Here is a 23,546-nt window from a genome sequence, read left to right on the forward strand (position 1 = left end):
CTGTACGATGAGCTAAAAGACACGAACATGAAGTGTGCTGGCCACAAAACACTGCTTTGTAAAACTAAACAGTAAAAGGGAAGAATGACACGAACGAGGGCTAATGAAGTGAGAACCTGCGTTTGACTAGCTAGAGTCTCACTGATGATGAATTTAACGCCGCTTCCCCTGAGGCCATCCTGTTACAGCTGCTTCATATTTACTGAAAGGCTGTGTTTGAGATTTCGTTTGTTTAAGTGATGATGTAATGCTGCTCAAACCGTAAGAGAACAGTTTAGGATTTTTATTCGGTGCGTTTACATCGAGCGGCTTATACCTAGCGCCCCGCCTTCAGAGCAGCGAGTCGCCCAGTGTGTATTAGAAATGAACACATTAAACACCCCATGCCTACACAAATCAGGGAATTACGTGTAATGTACGTGTGCACGTCATCGAGTTCTTTTTAAAACTGGCACGCTTTCGTTCTTGCGTCTGGGGGCCATCAGAGTGAGTTAGAACTAAGCAAGCACTCAAGCTCCTCGGTGCCGGTGAACCTCCCGCTGACGTCCGCACTCGATTACAACAGATCTTGGCGGTCCAACCGTGTTATGCCACTGCTTCTATATATAAATCGGCTAAAACGAATAAAAGATTTCGAATCCAAATACCAACATGCTGAGAAGAGTTCAGTTCTTATCACTAGAAAGAGGTTTACATATATGAAATAGTTCACTCTGAGTAAACAGAGTAAACCCTGAGGTTCTCTCATTTTATATTTTATTAGGAGATCCAAAACCAACGTTACTCACCTATCGAGAAGGAAAAAAGCGCCTCGGTGTCTTAAGTAAAGAATTTCCCGAGTCAATAACTCCTGAGCTAAACGCTGTTACTACACAAAACGCGGTTGTAGCTGCCTCTCTACATTACTACGATAGAAAAGAGGTGTTATTTGTGTAGTAACAGCGTTTAGCTCAGGAGTTATTGACTCGGGAAACTCCAATCTGTGAATATGCGGCCTAACCTAAAACGGAGGCTTTCTTCGCTTGCTTTCTTTGTTTTTATCCACAATGTCAATGCTAAAACCGCTTTCTACTAACGTCACACATGCGCACTGAACACTCTCTCTGCCCATATTGGCAAGCCCCGCCCCTTTCTGCTCATTGGCTACATGTTTGTTTTGATTATTGTTTATTATCGGCCCGACTGTTTTCTGAAGCATTTCTCAAAAATCGGAGACCCTGCCTTTAACGGTTCGCCGAAGCTCGGAAAAAGACAGTGTGATCGTTTTTCCACTTCCCGCTGTAGCCTCAGGTGTTTGTATTAAAGTATACAGGCTTTCACATCTAAGCTCTCACAGCTCTTTTGAATTGCGCTTTCTTCTGAGGGAACGGTTCTGGCGGTTGAAGTGAAGAAGACGCCGTTTCATGTATCGACCCCGGTGACTAAAGACCGCGGCTAACCACAACACGAGTCATTAATGTTACTGTGTCAATTGCTATTGCATGGTTGTTTTAGTGTTTTGTAATTAATTACTACAACAACAGCAGCAGCATCTACTCGGCTTGCAAACCTTTGAGGCTCGCGGGTGGCACGTAGGCTAATCACGGTCGTCGTCTTTTGCCATCACGGTCATTATCTAGCTCTCGGAAATCTTTTCGACGCTACAGAACTAACTCAGTAGAGTTTTATAGCTGTAGCCACCCGATGCTAACCTAAAACAGCAACCGATGAGAGTAATTGGTTATCGATAATTACAAAAGATGTGCTTCATGATCATGCTTACAAACTGAAATTGGTGGGAAAAACAAAGAAAAAAAAAGTTTTATTATTTAATTCATTATTGTTAAATAATGAATTAAATAATTTTGAATTTTTTTATTATTATTTTTATTAAATAATAATAATAATAAAAAAATTCAAAATTATTTTATATAAAGAATTGATATAATAAAAAATTCAAGATTATTATTAAATTCAAGATTTTTATAAAATAATGAATTAAATAATAATCTTGAATTTTTTATTATATCAATTCTTTATATTATTCCTTATGTTTACCTTCTGTTCTATGTTTATGTTCTGTAAAGCTGCTTTGAGACGATGTCTATTGTAAAAAAAAAAAGCGCTATACAAATAAACTTGAATCGAAAAAACTTGAATTATTTATTTATTTATTTTTAAGTGGAAAACATGATCAAAATTATTTTTTAAAAAAAGGCTAAAAAGACAACGTTCATACATCAGAACACTTTCGGAACAACTGATCACAATATCAAACGTATTGTCCAATAATTTAAACGTAATCAATTGAACAGATATGTCCCGATTATGAGGGAAGAATAAAAAATGAAATAAATATAAGCGTAAATAAATAAAAATAATAATAAAATAACTCGAAAAAATCGATTGCTAGATAAACAAACGAGCAAGCAAACAAATAAACAAACGAAGTCGTGTGTGTGAGAGCGTAAAGCTCCATAACAGGACCAAGGAAAATAATCTTGAAAATATAGATTTTTTTTTTTAAAATAATAAAAGCAGTGTGCTAGGATTTTTTCTTGATTATTAAACCATTTCTTTATGCTCACTGAGGATATATTTAGAATGAGGTTCAGGTCTGGAAAAAAGTTTTAAATAGGTAGTTGAATATATACAATATGTATACATTACATATGTACAGTAAAACTCATTAAAACATGACAAATATAAACACGTGTGTGTGTGTGTGTGTGTGTGTGTGTGTGTGTGTGTGTGTGTGTGTGAGATGCTACTATTGTCCACCAAAGTGTGCTGCTATTGTTGGCTGTTTCCGTTTCCCTAAACAGCAAGAGACCTCGCTCACGTTTTAACCCCGGCACGTTGACGCTGCTCTTTAATGGAGGAGAAAACACAAGTTTAATGCCAAGCTGTGACTCCACGTTGTGTCAGTTGTACCGGTGTGACTCAAGTATCCGGCTGAGCTGGAGATGGATAAAGGCTCTGTGTGAGTAGCAGGAAGACTAAGAATTACTCATGTTAGGAGCATAAAGTAATGGGAGACGGGGATAATACGAGGAAGCCTGAGTCATTCTAAAAAATGTGTCGAAGGAAAAGTCGGCAAAGACGAAAACAAACAGCATCGAGTGGAGCCTGCCCGAGTTCGCTTTCAGCCTAGCATTCACCTGCTCTCACACAGGAGCTGATTTATCATCACAGCAGTCCTGCAGAAAGTGGGTTTGTATTTCCTACTGATTTATAATCCATGCCACGCTTTAGACTTACCATGTGGCTGCTCGATCGGATCCGCCGCTAAGAAGGAAACGCTAGGAAATGGATGAAACGTACAGATGGAAGTGAACAAAAAAAAACTCACTGGCAGTCATATTTCTCATGTAAAATAGCTAGCGCAAAAAAAAAGGAATACAACCCAGGCCCAAGAAGAGAGCTGTAAAAACAAAATGTTCAAATAATGAGAGCTCAGATCAGGTTGTGCAGAAACTGAATTGTACAAACTGCAACGACGACTGTGAGAGAGACCGAAACTAACCGTGGGTATTCGTGGTCGAGGGAGTTTCGGATAGAAGCGGGTCTACGCTTGTCCCGTAACGAGTTCTCACCTGCTTACTGACGGTTCCCACAGCACACCTGTGCTGCCTGTAACGGAAAGCGAAATTTATTACTATTCCCACACCAGTGTGTCAGCTGACGCACACACACAGATTTAGATTCCTCACTTGCAAACTCCTGACGTGGTATAAACACACACACACACACACACACACACTCTCTCACACACACACACACACACACACACACTCACTCTCACACACTCTCACACACTCTCACACACTCTCACACACACACACACTCTCACACACTCTCACACACACACACACACACACACTCTCACACAGACACACTCACACAGACACACTCACAGACACACTCACACAGAAACACACACAGACACACACACTCACACAGACCAAGACACACACACTCACAGACACACACTCACAGACACACACACTCGCACACAGACACAGACACACACACACACACTCACACAGACACACTCACTCACACACACACACACACACACACACACACACACACACACACACACACACACACACACTCACACTCACACTCACACACACAGACACAGACACACACACACACACACACACACAGAGGGCATAACAGTTACTGTTTTTAATTAAACACATTGTCACACATTTCTGAAATGTTTCGAATAGGACTGTAACGGTACGGTGAACCGGGTGATTCAATAGTTATTCAGTCTGAATAACAAACGATGCCAAAAACAGAGTCGGCAAGGAGTATTTTATCATATATATTATGTCAGGTCTGGGGTACGGTTGCTTAGCAGTTAGCGTGTTTGTCTCTTTTCCATGTGTGCTTCAGGGGTTTCCTCCAGGTACTCCAGTTTTCTCCCCAGTCAAAGACATGAGCTGTAGAATGACTAGCATCTCTAAACTGTCTGTAGAGAGTGTGTGTGTGAGTGTGTGTGAGATTGTGACGGGTTGCCACTCCATTCAGGGCGTCCCTGAGTCACCCCCAGGCTCCCTGTGACCCTGTGTAGTTAAACTTAATCAAGTCCGAATCTTGTGGAGAAACTGAGCAGGGATAAGAAGGATGGTGATACGTTGTCCCTAATCAATCGCGGCCATCTGTGAGCTCATGCATGTGATAGAGGGCAGATAGAGCAGATAGAGCAGATAAGATGTAGCATGAGCAACAGTTAGGAAAGATGCAGTTAGGGCTAGACACGTTAACCCATTCAGGGCCGGAGAGATCCGTGTGAATTTCACAGCATGCCAGTTGAATGGGATAAAAAAAAAAAGAATGACAGTTTGATTAGCCTTATCTACTGTAGCTTTGCTATGTTCTAATGCACTGCTTTTGTTTTGTAAGGAGCTTCAGTCAGCAAAGCCCGGCCGTAGCGAAGAAGAGATAACCGACACTGAACATTCAGGCCACGTTCACACTGCAAGTCTTAATGCTCAATTCGGATCTTTTGCTCAGATCTGATTTTTTTTTTGTCTGGCTGTTCACATTACCTTTTAAAATGTGGCCTATATCAGATAGCAGTGTGAACGGTTTGCTGCTTCGAACTGACCCGCATGCACAAACGACCGATAACAATGACGTCACACGAGGTTGGCGAGGTAAAAAAAAAAAAAAGTTGAGGAAGTATTGTATCATCTGGTGCAAGCAAACATATCATGTAATGCTATAGTGTGATGTATTCAATGCAAACATTATGAGCTGGTTTACGTAACCACTTTATATAACACACTTAACATACACAAGTTACCAGTCACGTTTGTGTCAAGTTTTCGCCAGCACAAACAAACAAACAAACAAACAAACAAAAAAATAGATAGATAGATAGATAGATAGATAGATAGATAGATAGATAGATAGATAGATAGATAGATAGATAGATAGATAGATAGATAGATAGATAGATAGAGTTTTCGCCGGCGCATAACTGTGACGGATGTCGATGTAGATTGACGTAAAAGTCGCATCAAATCCGCCTTGGCTATTCACACTGCGGCCTCATTGGAAAAAATCAGATTTGGGTCTGATTCAGGACCACATATGGAAGTGGTCTGAATCTGATTTGAAAAAAATCAGATCTGGGCCAGATTTGAGTGTTCACACTACTCCTGAAGGAGTCTGACCTGGTCACATGACCCCCAAAAAATCAGATTTGGGCCACTTTTACCTGCAGTGTGAACGGGGCCTTAGCGGATGTCGGATATCGGCGATTAGAGCGATGTGAATGATAACAATGGTGGGTCTGTGTTTTTTTTTCCCACTGATGTGAAAGCGTGACACAAGCCATCATGGTCCGTCACACCGAAAATATAAGAATGTTGAGCCGGGGTTTATAAACCGCAGGCGAAGTATGAGCAGTGTGAGACAAGATAACACACAAGGGTTCTGCTTAGCTGGAGTTTACAGTGACCCAGATTTAACTGTTTCAAGTGTAGAAAGCTAAGAATTCAGATCAAACTGCATCAAAAACGCATTGTGTCAAAACACTACTGCTTTGTAGCCAATCGAATTATATACAGCGACAGAGACGGAGGGCGCTGCAGGATGGATACGGCCAGTGCTTGTAGCTTATAAGCACATTATGACTAAACATCACAGCAGTGTAGTGTATATGCTACCTGTACAGGGAGGGGAACCAGGACAGCACATGAAGTATGTGGCAGAACTGTGTTACTTTCACAGAGACTAGTGAGAAAACTCTCTGTCTCTCTCTCACACACTCACACACTCACGCACACAGGCACACACTCACTCACACACTCACTCACACACTCACACAGGCACACACTCACACAGGCACACACACACACACACACACACTCACTCACACACTGACACACTCACTTATACACACACACTCACGCACACACTCACGCACACACTCACACAGGCACAGACTAACACAGGCACACACTCACACAGGCACACACTAACACAGGCACACACTCACACAGGCACACACTCACACAGGCACACACTCACACAGGCACACACTAACACAGGCACACACTCACACAGGCACACACTCACACAGGCACACACTAACACAGGCACACACTCACACAGGCACACACTCACACAGGCACACACTAACACAGGCACACACTCACACAGGCACAGACTAACACAGGCACACACTCACACAGGCACACACTAACACAGGCAAACACTAACACAGGCACACACTCACACAGGCACACACTAACACAGGCACACACTCACACAGGCACACACTAACACAGGCAAACACTAACACAGGCACACACTCACACAGGCACAGACTAACACAGGCACACACTAACACAGGCACACACTAACACAGGCACACACTCAGACAGGCACACACTAACACAGGCACACACTCACACAGGCACACACTCACACAGGCACACACTAACACAGGCACACACTCACACAGGCACACACACACACACACACACACACTCACACACTGACACACTCACTTATACACACACTCACGCACACACTCACACAGGCACAAACTAACACAGGCACACACTAACACAGGCACACACTCACACAGGCACACACTCACACAGGCACACACTCACACACACTCACACAAGCACACACTCACACAAGCACACACTCACACAGGCACACACTAACACAGGCACACACTCACACAGGCACACACTCACACACACTCACACAGGCACACACTCACACAGGCACACACTCACACAGGAACACACTAACACAGGCACACACTCACACAGGCACACACTCACACACACTCACACAGGCACACACTCACACAGGCACACACTCACACAGGCACACACTCACACACACTCACACAGGCACACACTCACACAGGCACACACACACAGGCACACACTCACACAGGCACACACTCGCACACACTCACACAGGCACACACTCACACAGGCACACACTCACACAGGCACACACAGGCACACACTCACACAGGCACACACTCACACAGGCACACACTCACACAGGCACACACTCGCACACACTCACACAGGCACACACTCACACACACTCACACAGGCACACACTCACACAGGCACACACAGACTGACACACTCACTTACACACACTCACACACACACTGACACACTCACACACACACTCACTCACACACACACACACACACACTCACTGACACACACACTGACACACTCTCTCTCTCACACACACACACACACACACACACTCACACTCACTCGCACACTCACTCACACACACACATGCTCACTGACACACACAGTGACACACTCTCTCACACTCACTCTCTCACACACACACACACACACTCACTTACTTATTCCCACTCACACACTCACACACCCAAAGCTCAGAGCGTATGCTGCAACTGAAGATATATATGATATACGTTTGCTGCCTCGGGCTCTAACTAATCATTAAGACATAATTATGTTTGGGCCTAAAGGAAAAGAGAAGGGGGTGTTTGTGGGAAGATGATGGAAGGGCAAGTTAAAAAAAAAAACAAAAAACAAACCTGGTAACAAGTTAAATCATGCAGAAATTTTGTATTTGAATTCTTTCTGGCACGTGTCCAGGTCCACAAAGCGGCTAAAAAAAAAAAAAACTTGAGTAGTCTTATATGGCCTTAGAAAATCCCTGTGAGAAATTGTGCTTTTGTTCGACGAACGTGTACGAGCTCGACGTCTTTTCATCGCAGGCTTGAGCAGGATGTCAGAAATACAGATCAAAAAAGAGCTGTTTAATGAACAAAATTCCTTCTTTTTTATTTCCAGGAAGAAAACAGGTCGATTGGTCCTGCCGCTTTCCATTGGCTCGTGTTTGTATGAACGCTCACCTAGCTGAACTCCACATTCATCTCTGCCAGTAATGACTTTTGTTTTGTTTTTTTTTCCCCCGTAAACATCGCATCCTTCTTGCATCAAGATAATTGGCTTTTCCAGCAGGTAAATATTTGCATGTGGGCCAAGAGGTTCCTGGCTTACGAGTGTCTGTCTGCATGAGAAATCAATGTCTGTATATCTTGTGTTCATTAAAAATAAAAGTTTGTTTGTATTTGCTGGTATTTGACCAACTGAGTTCATCGGGGAACCAAAAAAAAACACAAGAGACACAAACACACGTTTACATCGATGGTGTATAGGGGGAAAAAAAAGAAAGTTCAGGCCTCGGGTCCGGATGCTGGACCTAGTGGAGACGATCATCTGATCAACATGTACCGCAGTACTGCAGATTTACTTAGACCAGGTTGTATAAATTATTCCATCAGGTCACTGTGTAGGTGTACGATTACAGACCGTACGTCCACCATTACTCCTCCCAGCAGTGACATGAACCACCATGGAGGAGATATGATGCGAGTGTTAGATCCCATACAGAACAGAGTGAAAACCCTTAACAGACCTTCTCACTGTTTTACATCTACAAGAACCAAGCACGCTGCATGCTCGGGTTTCTGCCCCCTTTTCCACCAGAAAGAACCGGGTGCTGGTTCAGAGCTGGTGTTGGTTCAAAGTTGGTTCCACTGGCGAACCTTCTAAGAACCGGTTTGCCTTTCCATCGGTTAGAGAGCCGTCACAGATCCATCAAATTCACTGTATACGTGTCGCGTTACACAGCGACGTTAGCGCAGCAGCACCAAACACCAACACAATATCAAAAACGGCGGATGTTGCTTTACTGTTAACGTTCGTGGCTTTGTGAACCTACATTGCTATCCAAACGCGGCGAATCCGACGTGTACGTGCAGCTCCGTGCAATATATATTAACGGAGGTTGTAATCGAGAAAGTACATAACGTTATTTTATCATTAACACAGAAAAACGTTAGCCTTAGCATGTAGCTACCTACTATCATGTGTGCTGATAATGTATCATATTGCGGTAAAGTAAAAGTGTATAAAACATCAGTAAACTTAAGGTACATTAACAAATGCGCTAACAGTAGCCCCGCCCACACAAGTGGCTCTTAAGTCTAGATAAGCAACGTTTTGGTGCTACTTGAGAACCACTTTTCCTGGTTCAGAGCCGGTGCTTTGGCTGTCGAAAAAGAAAGAACTGGTTTTAGATTAGGCTCCACTCAACCTGCCTCGGTGGAAAAGGGGCATTAGCGTGTGAGCTCCTACAATTCAGACCTGGATACGATTCAATCACTTGTTGAGTTTGCAGGCAGTCTTCATTCACCTATGCTAACATCACCTGCTTTCATTTCATCCTATATTGTTTGGTTTTCTGCCTAATTAAAGTGAGGCCTGCTTTACAGATCCTTCAGAAGCGTACACACACACACACACACACACACACAAAACCAACCACCCTTCAAGTCTAACATTGACAGAGCTGTTCAAAATTGACTCAGCTCTCTCCCAGAACGTTGACAGCCATCGGCATGAATCTGTATTGGATGAGTAAACGTGCTCTACCATGCAGTGTGTGTGTATGAGGTACAGCTCTGGGGTTTGTACGCTTTTCAGTGTCACTGATGGGGGGAAAAGGGGTGAACTGTGAACTGCACTTAACCCTGTCTTATTGTCACTCTAAACCGTGCATTTCATCCGGAGTAGAGGAACGTTTCACACTGGTGTAAAAAATAAAACAGACTTAGCGCCGTTTTCTGCCCAGGGTTATGAAACACTGCTCAAAAGCAGGACTAGCAGTGTTTTTGCCATGTGAATCCACATTGCGCTGATAAATGTGTGCGTTAGAATGTAAAAATTTGCCATGTGGTCATGACAAAAGCCTGGACGATGCCGAGAAATCGTGACGCGAGCCGTTATTTACAGCGGCAGAGTCACGGTGCGATAAAGAAGAAGGTTAAGTCAGGGTTTAGGATTGTACAGTGTGAAATGTCAGATTAGAAAGAGCCAGCATTAATCGTTAACCCGGGTTAAAGTATAAACAGTGTGAAACTAAAAACAACATATCCTAGGATTCTGTTTACTGGAGTTTCCATTCACCAGAGGTGGGAGTAAGTCACACACGTGCAAGTCACAAGTAAGTCTCAAGTCAGGAATGTCAAGTCCAGTCTTTTTTTTTAATATCTGTCAAGCAAGTCTCAAATTTGTGACTTGGGTCTGACTCGAGTCAAGTCGAGACCCCCATCTCCGAGTTATTCAACTCGAGTCCGAGTCATGTCTCAAGTCATGAACGCCAAGTCAAAGTCAAGTCGAGTCTTTTTTAAATATTTGTCAAGCAAGTCTCAAATTTGCGAGTCTTAGGTCTGACTCGAGTCACGTCATATGACTCAAGTCCCCCATCTCTGCCAATCACCCAGAATAAACTACCTCAAGTGTGTAAATATATATATTACAATATTTAGGGCTGAAATGTCATCTTTGAAAAGAAGAAGTGTCCTTATTTCATAAATCTCATACAGTTAATAATGAACGTGAGGGGAAAAAACGTTACATCTGAAAAAAAAAAGGAGTAAGGAATTTTGGGGGCATCTAAACACAACCTAAATCCGGTGGTGAACATTCGCCACTGTAAAATGACATTATAACTTAATATCTACATGTTTTTTATACTAAAATGTAAATGATCTGGTTCTCATCTGTGTGATAAAGACTTTTACAAACATCTAGCTAATATTAATTCCTGACTCAGACTGAGACGACATCCTTTGTGTGTGTGTGTGTGTGTGTGTGTGTGTGTGTGTGTGTGTGTGTGTGTGTGTGTGTGTGAGAGAGTAATTGCGAATGCTGAAACAAGAGCACATAACATTATATTCGTACATATTACATTTACGTACATATTACATCATACATATTATACTTTAATGTCTGTATATCACATATCACTTGACTGCTAGAAGATTGTGGAATAACCGAATAATCATGAAGCTGACGGTGTTTTTAATGCGTCTGCCTTCTAGTGAAGACACATACAGTAAGTAATGACTTTCTATGATAGCTATACTCATGTTGGAAAGAAGGAAGGAAGGAAGGAAGGAAGGAAGGAGGAGGGAAGGTCGATCTGATAAAAGTGCTGTAAAATGCAGCTCCAGTGAATGAACCGTTAGAGACAAAATCATGCCACATTTTGACAAATCTTCCCTAGTGCACCTTCAGCTCTTGTGTACAAGACCAAGTGGTGGAACACACACACACACACACACACACACACACACACACACACACACACACACACACACACACAGCTGGTGTTAGAGAGACGAACCACTGCGTGTCAGCTTTGTCAGATAAATAAACCAGGTCTCTAGTGTGTCATCGAGTCATGCTACACAACACGTGTCACATATCACAGCTCAAATAAGCAAACAGAATAGAAGACATACACATAAAACGTCACCTGTATATGAATACTGTAGATTCAGTCATAACCACAAACAACATGGAACTTTTATAAGTGGAACTTTTTTCCTCAGGACTTTCGCTGATGTCGCTCGGTAACTGATTGTGTTTAGAAGAGTCTCATGTTCCACTCCGTGGTGTGTGTACGGGGTTTACACAATAACCTGACAATGTGACTGCATGATCACTTCTGCATTTATACACGGTGACATGTATGACCCCCCTCACATGGAGTGTGTGTGTGTGTGTGTGTGTGTGTGTGTATGTGTGTGTGTGTGTGCTTATGGTGCCACTTCCACTGTGTGTGAATTAACTCTACAGTGAATACAAATGTACTAATTGAGCTGAAAGTCTGAACGAACGGATCACCTAAACGTTACTCCTGTGATCACACGTGACTTAATGACAACTCAGTACAACTAAAACAGTAGTTCGACCCTCAGTCAATATGTGGATAAGTCAAGTCGCCACACTTCTACCTCTGGAACTTCAAAGATCAGATGCTTTTTGGCGAACTTGGTCTTCTTTGTGGAAATTTCTGGAAGATGTTCAGTAGCTGATACATCCTTTTCATTTTTGGTCTATAAAATGACCCTGTTACTTACTTTGACATGCCCTGCTGTATTTTATGTTGTTATTATTTTTATTTATTTACTCACTCACTCACTCATTTTCTACCGTCTATCCGAACTTCTGTGCCTATGTCAGGCGTCATCGGGCATCAAGGCAGGATACACCCTGGACGGAGTGACAACCCATCGCAGGGCACACACACTCTCATTCACTCACCCACACACACTATGGACAATTTTCCAGAGATGCCAATCAACCTACCATGCATGTCTTTAGACCGGGGGATGAAACCGGAGTACCCGGAGGAAACCCCCGAGGCACGGGGAGAACATGCAAACTCCACACACAAGTCGGAGGCGGGAATCGAACCCCGACCCTGGAGGTGTGAGGCAAACATGCTAACCACTAAGCCACCGTGCCCCCCTTCTATTTATTTATTTTATTATTATTATTTCCTATTATTTATATTGTTTTGCCACTTTGTCTGTCTAGGTATGAACGTGTATATCCGAAGATTATAAGGTGATATGGCCTATGTGGCTGTATATGCTGATGTGAGATACCGGTACCACTGTGGTGTGTTGTTTGGTGGTGTTGTTAAAATAAAAAAAATAAATAAAAATTGGAAAAAAAAAAAAAAAGAAGAAGTACGCCTTCGAGCTTCAAGTAAGACTTTACCTTTTCATGCCCAGCACTAATCTGTAATTATTAACGCTAGCGCTGTTGTGCTACAAAGTAAAGGAAACGTTCGTGATTACATGCTTTACTGTCTTTAACGCAAGGCCGGTGTTGCCACACGTGCAATACGTTCAAACAATTTGGAAAATGAAGTGACAGACACGGAGCAGTCGGCGCTTAGAAGGTGGGGAGAGAAGAGTAGAAGATGGAGGAAAAGGCGCTGATGGGTGAACGATTTACGGCAGAGACAGGAAGCAATCGAGGAAGACAAAGGAGGACAAGAGATAGCCAGAGCTGGAATGAATTATGACGAGAGACGATGCACTAGGAGGTGCAACACGGACTGCAACCACCTGAGAAGAGGAGGGCAGAGACTCGTTTAAGGGGGAGACGCCTTTACCGTATAGATATGAGCCAGAGAAAACTGCTACGCGAGAAATTACACACAGAGTGTCTCTGAGAACATCTACACCACTAAAATCACCAAGGTTTCTTCCTCTTTTGTCCCCAGCGGTGTAAAAGTAGCCCAATGAACTAGCTTCTTAGCTTTGATTTCTTTCTAGTCGCCTGAGACAGGACGCAGGAATGACATCTGGGGTGAATCTATAGAAACCAACAAACCTTACAAGAGCTTAGTGAGCTGGCGAGTTTCAGGAGAGTCTTGTACTTACACTTACAATCATCTTTCCGTTGTCTCCAGGTTGAAAAGACACCTCCGAAATGCCCCGGTCATAACACCATGACCTTGTAGAAATTGCACCCTCTTTGAAATAAAAAAATAATAACTAAAAAAGCCCTATTATTTTTGTCAGCCAAGCAGTTACTGGAAAAAGTCGAACAGCGTGCGAAAAATCCCAAAATGTGGAAATGAAACACAATGGCTGCTACATCATGCTACTGTGGACCAAGACCTGCCTCCTGGGGTGGAGCAAAAAAAAGGTTCTGTAGAGCATTTAATTGACGGTTACAAGAACGTGCAGGCATATGAATCTCTTTTGTTTTCACTAGTTACAAAACAAACTAAAAAAAAAACAGAATCATTTTTCCTCCCCAGAGATATTGTTGTTTCAGTGTCACCAAAACTAACGGACAGGTATAAAGATCTGGATCATATAAAAAAATAACTATGACATCGTGACTTATGGCTTGGAATATACAGTAAAATAGGTTGATCCCAATGGTCAAAAAGACAAGCTGTGTTCACACATAGAGCGACTCAGAGACTGTTCCGTTAGCGACGAGAGCCGGCGAATTCCAGCAACATGAGCGACCGCTGGTGACTAGACGTGTCCGTGTCCAGTGACGTGACAAAGTTGAGAAAAGTTGAACTTTATGCAAATATAGAGCGACTTGGTGTAACGACTAGCGACGTGAGCGAATACTATGATACGATGTAGATAGACACTGCTGAATTTGTGAAGGTGTGTTGACTGTGCCACGCACTGATAGCTGTTATTACTATGGCAACCGGCAGTAGAAACATTTGCACTAGTTATAAGACTAGTTATTATTCAGGCATTACTAGGAAACGTGCAGCAGTGAAACTAATAAGAAACGTATGCAGCTAAGAGGGAGAAACAAATATCTGTACAACCTCCTGAACAATTAAGAGACTAACTGTATGACTAACAGTATGATTTCATTTGCCAAACTTTCACCTTCAGTTCCTTTGGAGATATTAGCTCGACATAAGGTTAACACAACCCCTCTTGTTCTCTGTGCTCTGACCTCCGGTCACCTGGCACCGAGCCGGTCAGTGAGGCAGAAGCTCCTCGGACGCTCACTCTTAAACCGTCGGCTCGTTCATCCCGTTTTCTTGTCAGGAGCTGTTGCACATGTCGTACACTAAGAAAGGCTGAATGAATAGAAACAATGTGAGTCCCTATATACAAGCGCTTTTCACAACTAAGTGCTATTATTACGCCTAAGTGATCCATTAAGAGTTGTAAAAAGCAACGTGACTGGACAAACTCACGGCTAGGTTGGAAAGACTCACTGCCTCCGTTCCCGAGCAATTCCCGAGCAATCAATCTAATATTACTACATGCTTAACTTTACATAATAATAATAATAATTTCAATGGGGATTAATAAAATGGAATCCTTGCAAACTATCAATCTGCACATTAAGGTTTAAGGTTAACTTTCCAGAACCTGAAAGTCAAAAAGTCGACATTCCTCATGAGCATATTCTGTTCTTATCCGTTTCACCTGTAGTCACTGAATAGTAGTTGCTGCTTTATAGCATGGTGTTAATGTTCAGAATATTGACGTTCAAGCACCCAGCATTTCCAGTTTTACACTTTTGGGCCCTTGAGCAAGGCCCTTAGTCCTCTCTGCTCCATGGATGCTGTATAATAGCTGACCCTGTGATCTGACCCTTACTTCCTAACAAGCTGGGATACGTGAAGAATATAATGTATATGTAATAATGTGCTGTGATGTACATATATGTGACAAATGATCTCCTTAAAATGATAAGAATGTCAGAATTCTTAAAGGCTTTGTTCAGAGCGCTCAGAGCTCATGAATTCAGTGCAAATTTATCGAGATCAGATATCGCGATAGGAATTAAGGATAGATTGCTCAGCCTTAGCCTGCCTAAAATCACCCTGGTTTTAGCCACAGGTGTATAAGTCCTGTCTGTGTATGCTCGGTCATTACGAAGCCATGAACTATATGAGAACTATATATTTGTGATAAGGAAAGGAACTTGTACAGTTTTACAGGCAAACAAACGACGCAAGATCTTCGTGGCCGCCATCCAGCATGTCCAACATACCCACATTCACACACACTCTCACACACACACACACACACACACACACACTATCACACACACTCACAAACATTCACCCAGAAACACACACACACACACACACACACAGAGACACACACACATACACACAGAGACACACACACACACACACACACACACACACACACACTCACTCACTCACTCACAGACACTCTGACGCCGAAAAACCGGGCAAGATATAAACACCATGTACCTCGGTGCTTAAATAATGTAAAAAGAAAATAAACAATAACAAATTAATTCCGATAGTCTGTAGAGTCAAGATACAAACTTTTAAATATAAAATATAAAAAAACAAGCACACGTGTGATCTCTTTTCTTATACAACAGCAACAGTTGGAGCAGCAACTGCTCAGTCGATCCCTAAATCCGCCGAAGGAGAACATATCAAATCTGCTAAAGATATTTATAATCCCAAATGACACACACACACACACACACACACACACACACACACACACACACACACACACTATCTGTGGTGGGTAAATATAGTCATCATGTGTCCTCATTACTTACCGAAATGCCAGGAAACAAGAAGCTTTCGGACCTGGAAAGTTTTCCGTTGGTCAGTGTAGTGGATCACAGCAGGTAAAAATCCAGCACACGCACACACACACACACACACACACACACGCACGCACGCACGAGCGCGCGAGACTAAAATCACTGCCGTTCACTTTACCCTATGAGTCGACGATTTAAAGACTAAAGATTTACACACCTGTGTAAAGCGTTTTGTGTTTGTTTGTTTGTTCAGTTGGTTTTTTTCTTTACTTCAACAACAAAATACTTTCTTATATCAATTCCACACCGATAGCCAACAGTCTAACAGCCGCTCGAGGCTTTTCGTCCCCTTCTCCCAGAGACCGCTACCAGGTGCTCATTTGCATAACCTGCTCCCATGGCGTCCAATCATCGCGCAGTGATTTAAATATTAGATCTGACACTCGGCCAATCAGTTACGATCTGTGGAAAGACCCCGTGATCTGGCAGCGGGATCTTGTAAATGATACTTGACGTGCGCTCGCGCCCCTGAGAAAAACATTTTTTTTACAGGAACAGCTTGGTCTGTCGAGGGGATATGAAATATCATATTACCTAAAAGGAAACAACAGGATTCACCTTGTTAACCCTTTCATGGCTTAAAAAAATTCACCTTATTCTTTTTGTTTGGACAATTGCATGTGTTTTTTTTTTTCATTGCAATGACTAATTGCTCATTGTATGGCCGTGTGTACATACAAAGAAAGGTCTGAAAAAAGTCAACCAAAGTACCGTCTTTAACTGAAGATTTCCCTCTTTGTTGTTTCAAAAGAGTCCATTATTATAGAGCAGGCAGCTGTAACTGTATACAATTACCTGCCCTAGGCAATAAAGACAGTGATTTAGATGCTTTAGTGTTAAATGTCAGAAGTTTAAACTAACTGCTCATCACCGAAGCCTGTAGTGATCTGAGGTGTTGCTGGAAAATGGCTATCTTGGTTTATAAGTCTCTCTTTCACAAATATAAGCCAGAAAAATCCCCCAAAAAGGGTGTGGTGAAGTGAAGGCAGGTATTGAATGATGGCAGAGAATAGATGAAACAGAGAGTGCTGATCAGTTATGTGTTGATACTTGTCGAGCTCATGCAAGGCTGTAACAAAAGATCCAGTGCTATGATTCTACATGCATTCCTCCATCAACACACATCTCTAACACGAGCCTGAACTCCTTCTACCTTCTGTGTTTGGGTTTACTGCAAAACATTCAGAATCATTTCTACAAAAGAGAGAAAAAAGAACACAGGCGTTGGGTTATTGTAAGACAAAACAGATGCTGTTTTTAATGAATAGTACAGGAAATGCCTTCTCTGCACTGTGCTCTTATAGAACAGTCTGTTCATACATGGCATTTATAATCCCTACCTCCGACCTGGAGATATCCCTACAGCCCAGGTGTTAGTTATATACTGACCTAAGTGCAGGTGCTAAGCCTGGGTCTCTTTACAACCATCAAGTTCTCAGCTTTCCTGCTGCTCTCTCTCTCTGTTTGCTTAACTCCCTCAGCTTTATTGCCATACTTGTGTGCTTAATGACATTTGGCCTGAATAAATCGATATATAATTTAAACTGATGGAGTACGAATGTCACAGCTCCAGGGCTTAGAGTTCCTGTTGCCATTTGTGCAAAGTCGTGCGTGTTCTCCTTTTTCTGTCTGGTGTTTTTTTTTCCTCTCTGGTTTCCTCTAACTGCCCAAAAATATGCCAGTAGATGGACTGGCTATGCTAAATTGCATATAGTGTGTATGAGTTTGTGTGTGTAGTGTGATGCATTGCCTGGATGAGCATTTCATCCAGGGTGTATTCCTGCCTCACAACATCCACCACAACCCTGACCAAGATGGAGTGTTTGCTGAAAATGAATAAATGAATAACTGAGCACTGACATTGCCAATGTAGATAGCCTTTAATTTGCAGAATTAGAATAATCAAGCCATTAACACAGGGCAGTTAAGAGCCAGAGTTCAGGCAGTGAGAGAAATTATTTTTTCCTATCTAGAATTTGATTGTGCTGCAGGAACAGCCTGCAGGATCACGATCCTCTATATAAGAAGGTATAAAGTATAAAACCTGTAGACGGACTATAGAAAAGTGTTTTGTTGAGTGTAAGACAGGACAAGTGTGAACACTAAAGGTGCAATATAAAAGTCATTGCAGTATAATAAAATGAACAGCAGAGCAGGATAGTAAATAGCACATTTATTGCACAGAATAGCTGAAAACTAGGCTGAAATAGATGACTGTACAAATTAACAAAGGTTTGCATGCCCTTATTTTGAAATTCTGAAACCAGCAAAACATTCGATACATGTTTTTTATTGCAGTTTTTTGTAAATGTAAATGTAAATAACATTTCTGTTTGTGGTAAAAACGTTGACTTTTATTCAAGGACTTTTACAGGTCTCTTTCTGTTTAATGTCTCTGGCTGGGTTTTTTTTTCCACTCTTATGTCCAGCTTTCTTCCTTTTGTGAATAATGGCTTTTACTGATGGAAATGGGATTCACAAACACAAAGGTATCTTTTTATAAGTTTTTTTATTCAGCTATGTGAAAGGTAAATAGTTTGAGGTCTAATGATTACTGTTTTAAATCATTAGACACTCAAAGGAGATCAAATAAATTAATTAGAGCATATCGAGTAGAGCTTGATAATAAACAGAAATACTGACTTTATTGCTGTACTGTTTAGTTTGCATATTACAATGGATTTACAACAGGAGAGTTATATAAACAAGAAAGTATGGCAGATAGAGATGCTTTCTTATGAAACAAGAGGGCTGGTAACTTGCTGGGAACTGTATATGAGATAAGAAACAGCAAAAAGAGTGCGTACTTTATTATTAGATCAATAAATCAATAAACCTGATAACAGAAGTGGAAAATAACAAACTACATGTAGTCCTGTCATAGTACTTGGAAAAATGTTAATATAAACCAATAGTTTAATCATAGTATTTTTACTTTAACTTGAGTGTAGCAATGTCTGAGACAGTGGAGACAGATGAGCATCCTGAACATCAGGAATCTTCTTAAAATTATATTATAAAAACCTGAATTCTAAACCTGTAAAGATATCAGCAATAACCACCTGAAAATACAACCTGTGGCAAAATATACAGGTACACCATTGGCTAGCCGAGTAAGCTAGACTAGCTAGCCAAATGTTCTGAGGCGTTACAGTATTAAACTTAGCAATGATTGCCTACTGTGTTAAATATATCTGCTACAACCTATATGATTACATGTCAGAGGAATTTGTGCTAGAGCTAACTAGCTAGCTTACAAACCTAGAAAGCTACTTAAACCCCACTTAAAAAAAATACATATGCCAAAGCTAACATTACCTTTGGCAATCAAACTGGTGTTCACTTCAGCATAGTTTACTTGTGTTGATATTTAAAAAGTTGTTTACGAAGTAATTTCTCAAATAGTTTTCACCAGAAAATGTATTTTTAAAGATTCAAGATTCAAGAGTTTATCGTCATATCTATAGGTAACAGTGTGTTACACTATACAATGAAATTCTTACTCTTTATATCATCCAGCAGCCTATGTCATAAAGTAAGGGCATTACATAAAACTTTACTGGTAACTAATAAACTGGCAGCAGAGTGTATAGCAAACATAATAAACGAAAAATAGCCAGTTCTGAGTAATACAGCAGTATGAATCATTATAATGCATTAAAGTGCTGGTGCTGGTGGAGGTGGAGCTTTAGGCCTTATATTGTCAATGTATTGCTTTGGGGAACTGGAGGCAACATGATATACCCGAGTGTGGCCCTACAAAACATGGGCTTAACTTTTAACATCATAGCAAGATAATCTCTCCCTCTAGTTTCTTTTCTCTTCTTTTCTCTTCCTCCCCCATCACCCTCATTCACTCCTTCTTTTTTCTGTGCTGCTTCTAGAAACTGGGCTTTGTGAGTTGTCTTGGTAACTCCTGGTCCTCTTTTCAATGTTACTATGACCTTTTAGCTTCATTTGTGTTGTGTTCATCTCCTCTTCCTTGTCTTTGCTCCACATACCCACTCACCCACACAAACACACACATACACACACACACACACACACACACACACACACACACACACACACACACACACACACACACACACACACACACGTCTCTGAATCTGTTATTTTGTGAATCACTTTTCTGATTGCTGAAGTAGTTTTGTACTCTCACAGTAAAAGTTTTTTTTTTCTCTTCCCACTTTCCTTGGGCTTTGTGAAGAAAACAGTGAAGCATGAAAAGTGCAGGTCCAATCCTGTGTGGAATTCACACTGAGAGAGGGGGGGGGGCATGAAGAGAAGAAAATGGTTCATTCTTAGGAACTCAGACAGTTGAGGAAAGATAGTCTTGGGATTTTGACAGTGTAATAAATCTACAGAGCAAGAGTGTGGGTGTGTTGTGTGTTTTATATCCCAGGGGAGCATTAAATTTAAATACATCACAGTTTGCATAAAATGATTATACTAGGTTTATTATTCTTATAATAAGCATGTGACAAAACCTCAATTGTTTATTTTTTTTTAGAGGAAAATCTTTTGTGTGGAACCCCCCCCCCCCTCGCTCTGTCTTCTCACACACACGCACAGGCACACACACAAGCACATGCACAGGCACACACACAAACACACACAGACATACACACACACAGCTGTTGAGGGGCAGAGCAGGCTGATCACTCTCAGTATGTCAGGCTTTCAGAATGTTGGGAACTTGACACAAACTTACATTCCACTCATTCCCCTGCTGAAACATTTAATCTCTCTCTCTCTCTCTCTCTCTCTCTCTCTCTCTCTCTCTCTCTCTCTCTCTCTCTCTCTCTCTCTCTCTCTCTCTCTCACACCCCTTACCACATTATGCCTCAACATCTACGCTGTCTGTCAGAATCACATGCACACCCCACACACACACACACACACACACACACACACACACACACACACACACACACACACACAGACTACAGGTGAATTCACTGCCTTGTTGTTGTCCTCCATAGTATCAGGTATTAGTCTGTACCTTTCCTTATTTGCTACACTTATCGTCCACAACTTTAAAACATATTTCACCTGGAAACCTAGATATACTGTACCTTTCAAAGTGGCAGACACAAAAGGTAAAAGAAAATGTCTACGCTTTAGGGACTAGGGATGGTGCAGGACATCAGAGAGTGTACAGTTTCATGTTGCCTCAGGAGTGCTAGGATCCTTTTTAACGGAAAAAAAAAGGATAAAGAAGGATGATTCAGGGAGACATTCTGAAGGATGGCTGCCCGCCTGTGTGTGCTTTTTATGTGAAATAAGATCAGCACCACTTGTTGTCTGGGGCCTGGGGGCGAGCTTTGTTCATGTGAGAGAGAGAGAGAGAGAGAGAGAGAGAGAGAGAGAGAGAGAGAGAGAGAGAGAGAGAGAGAGAGAGAGAGAGAGAGATGGACTGGAATGGAGCCACACAGAAAAACAAATGGAAGGTGAATACTATGACTAATCTCATAACATGGCTATTACACCATAATATACAACACAATCAACAACTTCCATAAATTTTGACACCCCCATTTGAACCTTCAGCTCAGTGATTAAAAACAATCTTATTACAATCTTGAATGCAATCTAAGATATTATGTTTGTCTAATTATCAGACCTCTACCTGACGTCCCCTGATTCTCTGGATGAATGTGAGTGCTTTGAACAAATGACAGTAAGAATGTGTGAAATGTGTGTGAGCTGGAAGTTTTATGAGTGGGTTGTAACGGCCGGTCGAGAGCGTGGCAGCCATTTAGAGCCGTTCCCTTTAGACTTTTGGAAGGGGTGAAGATGTCATGAGGTCGTAGGGTCACATCGCCTGGGTGCTGGACGAGTGTCTGAGTGGGGGGGGGGGGGTCAGCATGGAGCTTTGGGGAACTCTGTAGATCATGTGAAAAATTGGCTGCTCATAGGATTCAGACAGAATACGAATAAATGTGATAGATGAAGAACAGGATAGGTTTCTCTATTCTTCCCTTGTTTTCATTTTACACCCTACAACTATTTACTAGTGGACTATAATCTAATATTATCAGAAAAGCTCACAAACACCTTTCTCACACTATACCATCAATACAAAGAAAAAGATAAACAAACACCCTTATCTGAGCATGTCTTTGTCTTTGTCTGATGGTCTACAATGACTTCTACAAAGTCCAACCTCTCATTTTATACCTCTAGGTTGTTTCGGCTTTGATCCCCAGCCCTACAACGACAGCTTGATGTCTAATTTCCTTAATAAGAAATAAAGACAGAGAAATGTCTGAAGCTGTTTGTGTGTCTCTCTCCTCTCATCGATCACTCCCGGCGTTTTGAAACCAGCCCTCCGTTTTCCCTTAAAAAATTCATGATAATCCAGGGTTGTTTTTTTTTGCCTGCACAACATAAGTGGTTTTTGGTGAGACTGTGGCTTAATTCAATAGCTCTCTTGTCTGAGACACATTCCCCTGTCTGACTCATTGTCTCTCCTAATTACAGCTACTTTATTTCTTTCTCTCTCTCGCTCTCTTTTCTTCATTTTTGACACTACTTTCTGTAAATGACTGTAATTTTCGGGCTGTTCTGGATACGCCAAACCACCACGTGCTGCAAATTGCTGCCCACTGCCGTCGATAGGTTCAGAGCTAAAACAGGAAGGCAGGTGAGTCTGAACACACCCTGTGCCTATTTTCTGATTGTTCCACATGGATACACGGGGCTAATTCTGCAGCTCCAGGTATAACCTCAGCTCTCTCTCTCTCTCTCTCTCTCTCCCTGTAGGCTGTATCTTGCTTTATAGTGAGAGTGAGCAGAGTGGGGGTTGTGGGCTTTCTTTTTAAATGGCTGCCATTGCAATGGAGTGAGAGCCCAAGCTAAATATATCTATTGACGCACAGGCTCCGACTCCCAAACAGGGACAGGGTAAACACACGCACAGACACACATGCATGCAGACACCCTCAAGGGCAATCATAAGCACACAAATGATTAACAAAAAAATGTCTGAGAAAGCTACGTGATGAAGATGACTACAGGTAAATTGTTTTTTTATTGACCTTTTCATCTATG

The 23,546-nt window shown here is 41.8% G+C and overlaps 1 protein-coding gene across 5 annotated transcripts in view; it reads right to left on the minus strand.

The window, feature by feature from the left end:
- Positions 1 to 16,806, minus strand: part of ddr1 (discoidin domain receptor tyrosine kinase 1) — a 48,729-nt gene extending 31,923 nt beyond the window's left edge. The window contains exon 1 of one of the 5 annotated variants that reach the window (XM_027147683.2): positions 16,443 to 16,806. The gene's annotated coding sequence lies outside the window, so the exon portion shown is untranslated. Of the gene's footprint in view, positions 1 to 3,505; positions 3,619 to 11,853; positions 12,002 to 16,442 lie in introns of those variants that run through there. The other 4 variants (XM_027147682.2, XM_027147680.2, XM_047811300.1 and 1 more) reach the window with 4 other exon arrangements.
- Positions 16,807 to 23,546: the final 6,740 nt, after the last annotated feature.

This window comes from Tachysurus fulvidraco, chromosome 3, assembly GCF_022655615.1.
Source record: "Tachysurus fulvidraco isolate hzauxx_2018 chromosome 3, HZAU_PFXX_2.0, whole genome shotgun sequence".
Taxonomy (NCBI): domain Eukaryota; kingdom Metazoa; phylum Chordata; class Actinopteri; order Siluriformes; family Bagridae; genus Tachysurus; species Tachysurus fulvidraco.